Source organism: Garra rufa, chromosome 18, assembly GCF_049309525.1.
Source record: "Garra rufa chromosome 18, GarRuf1.0, whole genome shotgun sequence".
Taxonomy (NCBI): Eukaryota; Metazoa; Chordata; class Actinopteri; order Cypriniformes; family Cyprinidae; genus Garra; species Garra rufa.
Genome location: NC_133378.1, coordinates 16123781 through 16137961, shown reverse-complemented (window position 1 = coordinate 16137961; position 14181 = coordinate 16123781). Strand labels below are relative to the sequence as shown.

Genomic DNA, 14181 nt, shown 5'->3' with positions numbered 1-14181 from the left:
TATTAAGGAATAAGTCTGAAGCACACAATAAAATAATTTATTAGTATTATCTACAGCTGTATATACAATTACACACCCAGGTATCGGATTAGTACTCGGTATCGGCCGATACCCCGAGCCCAGGTATCGGAATCGGGAAGGAAAAAAGGGTATCGGAACATCTCTAGTTTATTTTTTTGTAACAATTTCTTTGCACAGTTGTTCATAGAGTTTCAAGCACTGTGTTTAATAAAACTGTTTTCAATTCACCTATTTTTGCCTGTTTTTTTTTTTTTTTTTTGTTTTTTTTTAACCTATGGTATTGATTTGGTATCGATACCAAGGTATTAGATCCTAGTATCGTACCGAAGTAAAAATTGTGGTATCGAGCCATCCCTAAATGCATCACAGATATATCTCAAGAATTCTTGTATAAACAAAGTGTAGAGAGAGTAAATAAGAGATTGATCTTGCGGTACAGAGAGCGTCGTTGATTATAATACAGCTTTGTGATATCGGAAACTAAGATGAGTGACCGCTTTTAATATTTTTTTAATGGGAGTTTGTAAATGAGATATTTAAAACAGCAGTTAAATAAACAAGTTATTATTAAGTGACTTACATTGTCTGATAATAACACTATGGCTGATTTTCCGTCATCAAAATTATTCTGGACCAAGTCACACTGCTGTGTTTGACAGTAGATGTGCAACGGCTCTGCGCGTCTCCATTCAAACACAGCTGTGTTTCTTTTATAAGTGAACATGTGTTTTTAAACGAATCTAGTGATCTAATGATTCAATTTCCCATTCATAAAGAGAGTCACTTGCTTTATTCTTGAATGAACCATGCATTCAAACGAATCAAATGAATATGATTCAGTGATCAATTTCAGTTTCGTGCCGCCACCTGCTGGCATATATTTTTACTTATTGAAATCTTAAATACTTCTGTAATCAATTTATTATTTAAAACATTAATCTCAACGTGCATTATGAATTTGATTGCACTCATGGCACCTCTGAGCCTCATTAAATGTATGAAAAGGTAAAAAAAAATAAAATAATGGACAACACCGTAAAAATGAAGACAGAAACCTTGCTGATCATTAAACTCTTACTAACACTACCTCTTTCTTGTGATAGGGGTTTCAGTTTAATAAAGCAAATTAAAAATGGCTGGAGAAGCAACCTCTCAGTGGATTCACTCCACAAACTCTTATCAGCATTGAAGGGCCTGAGTTGGACCGTTTCAATGGCCAGAAGGTAGTTGGAGGTGGCACTCTCATACAGAAAGGGCTCAGAGAGTATCGCTCTAGAACAAAGACAATATTTGTGATCTTCTGATTAAGACCTGGAACAATTCATCACAATAAAACTTAAATTCTGCTTAATAACACTCCGTTTACTAATATTGTTTAAATTTATCTTTTTTTTTTTTTTTTTTTTTTCTCCATTGAGCCAGTAGAAAAATTCCTTAGCGTTGAACCCTGCTGTGGCACAAAGACTGCGTCAGAAGTAGGGGTGCAACGGATCGTAGGTGATCCGTGATCCGTACGGACCGGACTCCACGGTTCGGTACGCATGTGGTTCGCGGATTAACTGTTAAGTTTAACCATCATAGAAAAAGTTTATAATTTGCACGTGTTTTGTCTTGCCAATTTAGCCATTCAAACTGTTTAAACCGCTGCAGCAAAAGAGAAGACGCGCGTTGTTTTTTATGTATGTTTGTTGTTGTTGTTTTTTACCGCTGGCGCACACAAGCGAGCACGCGCACAGAGAGAGAGAGCGAGAGAGACAGAGAGAGACGCGCGATTTAGACTGCGTGATTCACAGATTGATTCCTCTTCAAAACTTCTCTTAACATACATGTCTTCAGTGAACTGAAACAGCTGAGAAAGATGCGTGCCAGTATTAGATACGTGCATTAGGCCTTAAAGAGACAGCATCCTATAAATACCTGCAGTGAGAAGCACTAGTTATTTTACAATTAATTACTACATTTCTGCTGCTGAATACTAGTGTTATTGATTTTATTAGTAACTTTGTTGTATTCATCTACACTTGTCATTTGTGTAATTGTTTTTGTTTTGTTACTGACTTTATTAGTTCAGCTAGTAGTTTTTGCTATGGATTAGAAGTACTTAAAGCATTCAGAAATTATTAAAAAACAAACTTTTTTTTTGTTTTTTGCTGATCCGAAAAATGATCCGATCCGTGACTCAAAATCCGTGATGTGATCCGAACCTAGATCAGATAGTTCGTTAAAAACATTTCCAAGTTATAATAAAAAAATAAAAAAAATCTAAAATGACCAAAAAGTTGTTTTTCTTATTGATGTTTTAAATTGTCACTCCTCTCTGTCCGGAGCACACATAATATACAGAATAACGTGCTTTGGATATATCTGTGTTAAATCGTTCAGAATTTTGGCAGGTAAAAAACAAGCTTGGCCGGTTGATTTTTTTAATCCACCGGCCAACTTGGCCGGTGTGTCAAAAACTTAATTTCGGTCCCTGGTATCTAATAAGGTTAAGGAGATTCATTAGATAAATTAACAGCATAAATTTTATATTTCTAAATATTCTGATATCGATGAGTCTTGCTCATTTTGTGGCTTTGTTAAGGAAACAGCTGCCCATTTGTTTTTTGATTGTGGTGTTATCAACAAACTATGGCTTGACTTAAGCTCATATTTCTAGCCTTACAAATGTGACCCATACTTTTGACCTCAAAGATGTTTATTTTTCATTATGAAAATCTAAAACAATTGAGTTGAATGTTAACTTTCTTATACTGAATGCAAACTTTTTCATCCATAAGCAAAACTGGCTTAAATCTCCTGTCTTTTCCCCTTTTTCTAGCTGATCTTGATTCTGTTGTTTCTTCTCTTAGACTTATAAATAACAAAAAGAGCACCAAATTTTTGCTGCATCATGACAATTTTTCTAAACGGATGTAACTTATTTTTATACTTTTCTGTATGGATTACACCATAATTTGATGTACGCAAATCCAGAATATTGTTTTTATATTTTTATCTTATGATTGTTCCTTGTAGGAATTTATCAGTCTGTAACTTCCCTGTTCATGTATGTGTTGTACAACAAATTTCTTTTTACAAAACTTGTAATAAACCCAGAAGTGGGTATTCGGCACAAACAAACAAACAAACCCCTCCCCAAAAAAAAAAAATTAAAGCTGGCTGCACACTAGACGATTTTAAGGGCGGTTTCAAGCCCGAACGGTGTGCAACAATGGAAAATGGCCAAAAACTGGTTTTTCTATTAAATTATGATTTTCTTTTCAATTCAAATGCACATTTCTTTTAGAAATTGATGCATCCAATTTCAATTTCCATTCTGACATACACATTGCAGACACATGTTATGGTCACCGAAGGCTAACTTATCTTCATTGCCATCACATGGGAGAGACAACTCTGCACTCTCCGTGAAATATTGCTGTATGCATTTATTGAAATAAATAATTGTATTATTTATACATAAATACAACTATACTACAATAAACACTTCAGAAAAAAAAAATAACTGCAATCAAATTATTGATGTTACTAAGTATAAAAAAAATCCCAATGGGAAACTAACTATTTTTCTGTAGTGGTACAGTGTTGCCATATGGCAGCACTGATATTTTCTAGGGATGCACCGAATATTCGGCCACCGAAAATTTTCGGTTTTCGGGCCGAAAGACATTTATCACCGAAACAACACGGCCGAAACAGTATGTTGACGCAAACAGAAACCGCGGTCTGCACTTGCTTGTCTGAAGCAACACGTCTGCGGTGTGGACGTATTTCAGTCTATCTGAGAAAGACCCACGGATAGCGATTTGCAAAACTTGAATGCCGAAATTTCAAGAGGGGGTGTGTCTGTCGTGCGGGCAACCAGTGATGAGAGAAGAGACAGACAGATGTAGCTTTCAGTGACTGAAAAACAATGGCTTTACGTTGGTGTTACGCCGCAATATTTTAAAGATATGTCTTTTCAATATACTGTATTTTTATAAATATTTATGTTTTAAACCATGGAGGTGAGCCAATGGATATCACACAAGCAACGTGAAAACTGCGCAATACGTTAAAGTGAAAGTAAAAACTGACAGTGCTTTCAGCATCATTTAGTCCCCTAATATTTTTCTTGTGCCCCGAACATGGTGGGAAAAAAATAAAAAGAAACATATTTTGTGTAAGGGTTGTTTTTTGAAAGACTTAAAGCTCTTAATTTTCATTGATGACTGCAGTGTTATTAGGGTTAAGAAAGTCTAAATCAGGGGTGTCAAACTCATTTTAGGGTGAGGGCCGGATGAGAAGAAATGTGACCATGTGCGGGCCGAATCTCCTTTTTTCATAGAATCTCCTTTCAAATCATAGTGCACCAAATTACAAATGAATTTGCAAAAAATAATAATACAAAAAAAAAAAAACCTAGAAAGACACAATATTCTGTAAAACTTCATTTAATAAGTCCTCAGAAACTGTTCATTAACACTCTTACTCCTTGGGAAAACAAAGTTGTCCAAAGTAATGGCAACAAAACCCTTTTCGAACACTAATATTATTTGTCAGATACCTTTTAGTAATGAGAAAATAAGAAATAACAAATGCTAAAGATTGTGTGTACAGAGTTACATTAAATATGAAGCTAAATGGTACAATATAATTTACAAACTAGAAAAACACTTCACAATTATATGTAAAAAAAATAATGGTTAATTCTAATGAAAAACAAATAATTTACTTTGGATATGAACTATACACTAGAAATGAGAACTTTAACAAATAAAAATCTTCGGGAAGCACTTGATCTTCCTATTACAATTATTCTAATTCTAAGTTTTGCATGATAATATGATGAATGGATGGTTCGTTTTAACAGCTGATCTGCACATCGCTGCACACACTTATATTCGCTCAATCACATGCTTTTAAACCAAATCCACGCTGAAAAGAATAAGGTTCACTGACATCTGGACGTGCCTCTCCACAATCTCTGATGAAATCGGTCAGGTTTTCTCTATATTAGAGCCGTTCTGAATTTATTATTTAAACGCATACTTCACCAGTTTAAGAAATTTCAGATCGTAAAATTCTGTTTCTTTTCATTTTTAAGGTATTGTTTTAGTTATAATGTAGCCTACTGATTAAAATAAGTAATCAATAATAATTATTATTTTACCACTCGCCTCCCAGACAGAGCGGGCGAATCAGGCGCAATCATCAAATATATTTAAAAGGAAAACAGTGCATCAACATCAGCAACCAGCTACGTCGTTAACGTCAGTACTCTCATGGAGTGCTACAGAGAGAGCAATGAATATCTTAACTTTGTCTTTCAGCTGACGGTTCAAGTCTCTTGCAATTGTCCTTAATTCTTTTAGCCACAGTATTTCTTGACAAGCTAATACTGGCAAAAGCCTGTTTTTTTCTCAGGACACACAAGCTCCGCTGCCTTTACCACACACGCGAGTGCCGCTTTGGAATGCGCATGCTTGTCCTGCTGAAGCGCAATAGAAGCACAATTAAATTATCAATGATAAAATAAAAACAAATGAATAAAACCAAAGACAATATTGCCGCGAATACTGGTATATAGACTTTGTTTAATACTACTACTAATAATAATGATAATAATAATATTAAATATTATTGTTCAAAGCATCCCGCGGGCCATATTAGACGCCTTAGTGGGCCGTATTCGGCCCGCGGGCCGCATGTTTGACACCCCTGGTCTAAATGATGATTTCAGGTGGTCTTAAATGTGGGGACTGAAAGACAAGAATTGCGATGAAACTTCAAAAGGCTATCCATTGAATAAATATGAGTGCTGCACGTTTCAAAGTCGCTTGCTACGCTGCTTTGTGTACCATTCTGAAAGCACCTCCTGCTGGAAGAGAAACAGGTAGAGTTGTAAATGTGAACTGATGGATCCACAAGATAATGCGTTATAAAAATTGTAACAATTTAAACAAAGGCTGTAAAATATATGGATGTGTTAAGTAATATAATATTTGATTGATAATAATTGTTTAAATTAATATAATTTATTTATTCTTTGAAACTTTAATATTAATTTATGCAATTGCAATGCCTTGATTTTAATAAGATTAGTACACGGTCATGGCCATAAATGCAATGGTACTTATAATTGCCATAATTCTTTCGGTGTTTCGGTCAAGAATTTTCATTTTGGTGCATCCCTATTATTTTCTCATTTTACAGTAATTCTATGTTAGATAATGTTGATTTGTTAATAAAAATATGTAATTTACTAACCAAAGATGATGCAAAAAAAATCCCCCTTGAGAAGAAATTTTAAGAAGTCAGTTTAACACGGCCATTTCAGGAGCACATCAACAGGTGTCCTCCATGTGTTTGAGGAACATTCAAATGTCATTTGACTTAAATAACATCATTGACTACCTTAGGGCTGGCCCTTTTAAATACCATATTGTATTTTTTTTTCAGAATAGCAAGGAAATCAGTAGAAATTAATGGTTGCCATATGGAAACTCCGTACCACAGAGGGTTAAAAGCTTACAATCTAAACTTTCAGAATACATGCATTGTTTTAGCATTTATGTTACATAACGTAAGATAATAAGGTCTGGCCCCCCACGGTCTTGATTTTCTTTTGACTTGTAACTTTTTGCCCTCTAAATTACGCATAAAATGTCTTAATTCCTTGGCATGGAAATTGTGCTTTGTGCATATTTTTTCCCCTCACAGAATGGAAATTTGGAATAACAAATTGATTACAGTTAAAGGAAAGACTTTATTTTTTGAGAAATGGTTGGATCACAGGTTAATGTACTTGAGTGATTTATTTGCTTCTTTAAGAATTTACTCTAATGACTCAGTTTTTGTCCAAGTTTAACTTTCCTATAAAATTTAAAACATTTTCTGTAGTAATCAAAGCTGTTCCTTCTGGACTTATTTAATGAACAGCCACCTGCCTTAATATAAAGTTGACAAGATTGCAATTTCCTTATAAACGGTAAAAATGTATTTGATGATAAATGTACTAACAATGATAAAAGACAAGTCTTTAATGATAAAGTGTGACTCCAAGAGGAAAATATTTCACAAAGAGTTCCATCCTAAGGGATGTTAATTGGAGAAAAGCTTAGCTGCTTCCTTACAAATTTTGAATTTTAAACAAGGTAAGAGATTTTTTACAAAATATATCCAAACAATATGTTGCTTTATGGATACTGGAAAACAATGTTCTTTTTTGGAACAGTTGTAAAAAGACTTTGTCATCTGTTTGTTGATTGCCAGAGTGTACAATCATTTTGGAAAGATTGTTTTCAGCTTTTTCTGTCATCTAATGAGAACACTGAACATAAAATAAATTTGTTATTTTGAGAAAGATAAAAATGTTCACAATTTTGTAAAGTGTATCATTCTGAATGGCAAATGTTTTAGTCATATGTGTAGATTGTCAAAATCCCCTCCTTTACGCAAGGTTTCCTCAAACAAACTCTTTTTAATGAAGTCTCTTAAAGTTGTCAATGTCAATTGTAAAATATTAATAATCTGTATTTGGCATCTTGTGAATGTCTTTTTTGTTTTGTTTTTGTTCTTTAACCCTCTTTGGAGCTTCTGTTTTTGATGCATGTTTTCTGTAATTATGTTGTTTACATGTTTATAATAAAAAGGTGTCCTGGGGTCCGTTCTTCGTACCTCGCTAACTAAGTTAGCTGGATTTGATTGTTGACGATTTTGCGTGATCTTGGATCGTTCGGTTCTTCGAAGCTCATCCGGGACTTGCTGTCATAGCAACAGGTGCGCAAGCTTAAACCTGCTCTGGAGCAGGTTTATTTCATGTAAACAGGATTTAGGCTGCGCTCCTGTCGGGTTATGATTGGTTGAAATGGCGAGGTCACATCTGATTGGTTAAAGAGCACGACTGACGCGGACTGACTCACATGGGGAAAAAAAAAAGTATCTTGCAAGAAAGTATATATCTTTTTTTACAGTCTATGGTATATATACCGTTCAAAAGTCTGGGGTCAGTACATTTTTTTTTTTTTTAAAGAAATTAATACTTTTATTCACCAAGGTTCTATTAAGTTAATAATTTAAAAAATATTAAAAGTTAATAATAAATAATTTACATTGTTTTATATATATATATATATATATATCTATCAGAGGTTCCAAAAAATATTTGGCAGCACAACTGTTGATGTTATCCAACATTGATCATTCTAATGATAAATCAGCATATTAGAATGATTTCTGAAGGATCATGTGACACTTAAGACTGGAGTAACAGCTGATAAAAATTCAGCTTTTCATCACAGGAATAAATTCTATTTTAAAGTATGTTAAAATAATAATAAAAAAAACATTATTTTATATTGTAAAAACATTTTGCACTATTACTGTTTTTTCTGTATTTATCAAATAAATGCAGCCTTGATGAGTATAAGAGACTTCTTTGAAGACTATTACAAGTCTTACTGACCCCAAACTTTTGAACAGTAGTGTATAAAAAAAATAAAAATATAAATAAAATAACATATCAAGGAAAAAACATGTAACATGGGCAGCATTAACACATTTAATGTGTTCACAACTTTTTGCCAGCCCTCTCTCCTTGCTTTTCCAGCCTTTGCAGTGTTCCCTTGCGTTTTAAATAAACTCTGAAACTCCTGAAATCCCTCAATCAAGAGTTCTTGCTCTGCTGCAGAAAAATACGGAGCGCGCTCCTTCGTCATGTTCGCCGACCAATCAAAGAGTTGCCGATCAATGTTTCTACTATCGATACGTAGCCCCTTTTAAGCCACCCAGTGATCTCAAATAACTTCATCCAGCTATACTAATCATCAACAACAGGTGCGTTCGGAGAACCGGAATAGCGAGCTCATAGTTAGCGTGATGATTTGATCTTAGATGTGTCATTTGATCTTGGATGTAGTCAGCGAGGTACGAAGAACGGACCCCTGGTCCTTTTTAGCATGTTGCTAATACGTTTTAGCTCGCTGCAAGCATATGGCCTGGATTAAAGTTAGTTAGTTTGGTTTAACATGTCAAAAGTTGTTAGGCTTCACTATAAAGATAGACAGACATCATTAAAGCTCTATATCAGGGGTGGCGAACCCGCGGCTCTTTCACTGCTCTTGTGCGGCTCTTCAATCCGTCCACATGTTGTGTTTCGCAGTTTATTTTTAAAATGTCGAAACTTAATTTAGCAATAAATGGGTATGTATTTAAATGCATTTGCCGAATCTACTTTGGATTTGTATTTTTATTTTACTCAACCTCTCGTGCGATTTAACATACATTAGCCAACTGACTAACACGAGTGACGTGCAGTTCGTTAATATCAATCGTCATGGCAGAGTCAGGCAAGCGTACAGCTAAGCGTAAATACGAAGATGAGCGCAGAACATTTTTATCTGAATGGGAGGATTTATTTTTTTTGTTGAAAGAAATGGAAAGCCATTCTGCTTGATATGCCAGACTTCGTTGTCACATTTTAAGGCTTCAAATCTCGAGCGCCATTTCACCTCTCTCCATTCTGCCGTAGCCCGGGAATTTCCCAAAGGCAGTGAACTTCGCAAGACGACTGACACTGAAAGGTCAGGCAGAAAAGCAAACTCAGCTTTTCCGAAAATTTACTAAGCATTCAGAGACGGTCACATCAGCATCATATCAGCTAGCATGGAACATTGCTCGTGCAAAGAAGCCATACCTTGAAGGAGAATTTGTTAAAGTGCCTCAGTGATGCTGTTGCTATTCTTTGTCCCGAAAATGAAAATTTTAAAATGTTCAGTAAAGGACCTTCAACTGTCACGACACACTGTTGAACAGAGAATATCGGACACTGACAATTCAGTAGAAACACATTTACTGTCAGATCTTCAGAAGTGCCAGTATTTTAGCATTGCGTTGGATGAGTCCTGCGATGTTCAAGACAAGCCACAATTGGCAATATTTGTACGGTTTGTGTCAGAAGACCGCACAACTAAGGAAGAGCTGCTTGACATAGTGCCGCTGAAAGACAGAACTCGTGGCATCGATCTGAAAGAGACACTGATGACTGTTGTTGAGAAAGCAAATCTGCGGTTATCAAAACTAACAGCCATATTCACGGACGGAGCTCCAGCCATGCTGGGATCTGAGAAAGGTCTTGTAGGGCTGTGTAAAGCTGATGACCGTTTTCCAGAATTTGACTTTTCACTGTATTATCCATCAAGAGCACTCGGTGTCCAAAAAGCTGAACTTAGACCACATCATGAAACCTGTGCTGGAAATTGTCAATTTTATACGCACACATGCTCTCAATTACAGACAGTTCAAAAATCTCATTGAAGACCTTCCATCTGATCTGCTTCTTCACTGTGCCGTGAGATGGCTTTCAAGTGGAAATGTGCTTTCTCGTTTCTTTCAGCTTTTGAATGCAGTGAAGCTGTTCCTCGCAGAGAAATATAAGGACTATCCTGAGCTACATGATCCCCAGTGGATTTCAGATTTGGCTTTTTTGGTCGACCTGCTGCATTATCTGAATGGACTGAATGTGGATCTGCAAGGGAAGTTAAAGATGCTGCCTGACCTGGTGCAGAGTGTTTTTGCATTTATCAACAAACTCAAGCTGTTCAAGACACATCTACAAAAGAGAGACTACACACATTTTCCAACCTTGTTGAAGGCAAGTGGACAAGAAGCAGAGGTTGTTAAAGGCAGTACTGAACGGTACGCTATAGAGCAGCGGTTCCCAATTCCAGTCCTCGCGTCCCACCGCTCTGCACATTTTGTGTGTTTCACGCATCGCTTCCGACGTTTGTTCTATTCCAACGTTACTGCCCTTCGAAGTGGACATCACAGGATATTCCCCCATTATTCATTAGTTCGAAGCGAGCGTATGTGTTCCATTTGAAGGTCATTAAAGGTTGTATCAGCGATTTCTAGCCTAAAAAATAAAGTGTCAATTTCAGCTGACCTTTCTTCACGATCCGCTCGCTGCCTGCCCCATAAATTGTCTGTGAAAAAACCGCGTCTCTCTGGTCAGCCTAGGGTCCGAGATATGCCAAAAAAAAACAATCGGCACTACCAACCTTTCCACACATAAACAAACAGTGTTCCAACCAATCAGCGTCAGGGGTTTGGTGTTGTGGACTTTCCTACTGGTGCTGGGATGTGAGGGAGGCGGAGCGAAAGTCCACAACACCAAACCCCTGACGCTGATTGGTTGGAACACTGTTTGTTTATGTGTGGAAAGGTTGGTAGTGCCGATTGTTTTTTTTGGCATATCTCGGACCCTAGGCTGACCAGAGAGACAGTTTTTTCACAGACAATTTATGGGGCAGGCAGCGAGCGGATCGTGAAGAAAGGTCAGCTGAAATTGACACTTTATGTTTTAGGCTAGAAATCGCTGATACAACCTTTAAAGGGTGCGAGACGTAAATTTAAAATGCATTTATTTACAGATGCACTTATGTCACACTTCTCTAGTAAGTTTCATCTGTGTGTGAAGACGCTACATGCGGTGGCGTAGCACAAATATGTGAATGAATGTTTCGAAGTATAGTAAACAGATTTCCCCCGCTTAAGGAGCAGGGAGCCATGAACACTTTGCAGGGACCATGTCAATTGGATCGCAGTTCCTGCACGGACCTCACTTCTAATGAGCTGGTTATCTGAATCAGGTGTGTTAACTAAGAGAGACATGCAAAATGTGCAGAGCGGTGGGGCGCGAGGACTGGAATTGGGAACCGCTGCTATAGAGGTCGACCGATGTATCGGTTTTGCCGATTAATCGGCACCGATAGTTGATTGGCTGAGCTATCGGTTATCGGCGAAAGTCCATGCCGATAGTTTTTCCGGATTGTGTTCTTTGCTGAAGCGGCTCACGCTCCGCTCCGCTGTCATAGAGTATGAGAAGTTAAGTCAGACACTAATGTTTAATGTCAGGATTGTTACCATATATTTGCATTGATTTATATCCAGCTGGTCATAATGTTAGCCAACCAGTTGCAGATTTAAAGACTTGATGTGAGAAAGCAAACCGTGTTCATTCAGCCGACAGAATCCTGCCGCACCACAGCACTCCATTCATAATTTTACATTACATAGCTGTCCCAAATTGTTGTTAATGTTTATAAAGGTTTGACCCTGGGCTGGAAGATTGAGTATTGTGGATTTAAGTGATAAGTTTGTATTTCTGTAGCTCTAATAAAGTCTGTATGCTTCATATAGAGCTATAATTTATGTTTTAGCCTTTTCTTCAGGCCACTGAAGCATGTTGGGTTTGCATGTTGTTACGCACTTTATTTCACAATGCCATTTCCTTGCTCTTATTTAATTTTAATAACTGATCAACAAAAACATGTATTTAAAATTAAGAAAAATTATACAAAACAAAATTCGTTGTAAGAAGGGATTTTCCTTAAATAAAAACGTACGAAGTGGGTAAAAATTGTGTCTGACCCTCTCCAATTCTCCCGGCGTATTGCCATCCAATTCATACCACGTCCTTTATGACATTTACGAACTACACAAACTAATTTTGTAATTAACAAATTAAACTGAAACAAAAACAAACAAATAATATTTAAATATGTAAAACAGAAAATAAATTTTCTTAAATGGCTACAACAATAAATGGCACTTTCTCTTTCCGTTTGATCTGCTGTTTAAACTAATCTTTGCCGCTTTTTTGATCATTATTGAAGTAAACATTTGCCCTTTTGGTGATTAAATAAACTGTTTTAGATTTCTGCTTGAAGCACACGACGCGTCCTGTGTGTGTTTGATACCTGCAAGTTGTACTTTTGGCCGGTTACATTACGGGTGTGTGAAAAATCGATTCTCTGATGCATCCCAATCCTCTCATAAGGCACGCGTGCGCGTCTGAAACGCGGCTGGCTTCATTGCACAGAATTTGCACTGTGAGATACGTGCGCATTGTTTGACAGTGTTCCCATCCACAGTTTCTTACTTTACACGTGCCTTCATTTCTGCCGTTTGTAATACAGCACTATTAGATGCACTGAACTCGCGCACTGACAGATTTTCACTTGCTCTGTGTTTGTATGTCTTAAAAAGCTCGACTGCAGATGCGGTTAAATGCACTTGCATTTTCAAATACTTTTATACGAAACTGATGTACACACAGTAAAGTATGTTTTCAGAGCAGGACATCTGATAAATGGAAATAGATGTGCATTCGTTTGAATGCAGCCTGTTAAAGCAGCCACCGTCTATGATCTCATCAGTAATCAAACGAAAATGAAAAAACAATAACTATAGTCTGTTAACATTTGGATACTTAAAGAACACTGATTTTAAAAGTAGCCTGCTTATATAATAAAAAAAATAATGTGCAGTAATATTGAAAACTGAGAATGTGATGCATGGTTATATTTAGTTGATATTGTAAAATAGTAATTAAATTGAATCTTAATTTTAAGAAGGCAGTACTAACATACAGAGATTCCAAACATAAACAAAGCATAGAAACTGCAATTTTATATATTGTTAAAATGTAAAGATTCCCACCCCTACTGTTAATGTGAAATAACACTTTACAATGAGCCCATTTGTAACATCAACTAAGATTGATGAAAGATGTAGAATAGAAGTGTTGTTCCTTGTTAGTGTATTTTGTTAACATGAATGAACTATGAAATAACTTTAATAGCCAATATATAATTAAAATTAATGCTTTTATTAATTTACGAAGTATGGTTTAGTACTTTTTTTTAAAAATAGCAGAGCACTATTTTAGTTGCCGTTCAGTCTCTATTTTCAAAAACTATCGGTTAATTAATCGGTATCGGCCAGTGTGGTCCAACCTAGCTATCGGTAAAAAACAATATCGGTCGACCTCTAGTATGCTACGCTGCTTGAAAACCGTGAGCAAAGTTTTGAGGACAGATTCTCCAGCCTACGACAAAAAAGACAACAGATTACATTTCCGATCAACCCATTCACTGCTGAATCAGGCTGTTTAAAAGCCCCTTTAGCGGAAGATGAAGCAGCATCTCAGCTTGAAATGATCAAACTTTCTGAGGATGACAGACTGAAAAGTGTTCTGAGGGAAGGAACCGTGGAGTTTTGGAAGATTGTGCCCGTTGAGAGATATCCCAATGTCAAACAGGCTGCACTCAAACTATTGTCCATGTTTGGGTCAACTTATGTCTGTGAAGCACTTTTTTCAACATCAAATCAAAG

At 36.4% G+C, this 14181-nt stretch overlaps 1 protein-coding gene across 2 annotated transcripts in view; it reads right to left on the bottom strand.

Annotated features, from left to right (window-relative positions):
- Nucleotides 1–14181, bottom strand: part of srsf6a (serine and arginine rich splicing factor 6a) — a 37007-nt gene that overhangs the window by 21694 nt on the left and 1132 nt on the right. The gene's annotated exons all lie outside the window — the stretch shown is intronic.